The sequence below is a fragment of the Penaeus monodon genome, chromosome 15 (genome assembly GCF_015228065.2).
Source record: "Penaeus monodon isolate SGIC_2016 chromosome 15, NSTDA_Pmon_1, whole genome shotgun sequence".
Lineage (NCBI taxonomy): Eukaryota > Metazoa > Arthropoda > Malacostraca > Decapoda > Penaeidae > Penaeus > Penaeus monodon.
The window spans coordinates 32,556,171-32,556,370 of record NC_051400.1 but is presented as its reverse complement, the minus strand read 5'-3'; the positions used below and the strand labels follow the sequence as shown (position 1 = coordinate 32,556,370).

Genomic DNA, 200 nt, shown 5'->3' with positions numbered 1-200 from the left:
AAATATAACATGTGTGGTTGCTTGTATATATCTGTGTTCACAAGCAAGTGCTTGTAGTTACTTTTGCAGTGTAATTTATTTCCGCGAGCAATATAATATTAGCTTTTCTTCAACGCGTACTATCATGTTATGCTGCAGATAACCCATAAAATGAAACAGGGTACAGTTTCTCTTTCATAAACTCATCATATTAGTTATGA

At 33.0% G+C, this 200-nt stretch overlaps 2 protein-coding genes across 3 annotated transcripts in view; both read left to right on the top strand.

Moving 5' to 3' along the window:
• Positions 1–200, top strand: part of LOC119581961 (ceramide synthase 5-like) — a gene marked incomplete at its 3' end in the record, with an annotated part of 60,065 nt that overhangs the window by 33,321 nt on the left and 26,544 nt on the right.
• LOC119581957 (F-box/LRR-repeat protein 20-like) overlaps positions 1–200 on the top strand; it is a 9,073-nt gene that overhangs the window by 6,232 nt on the left and 2,641 nt on the right. The gene's annotated exons all lie outside the window — the stretch shown is intronic.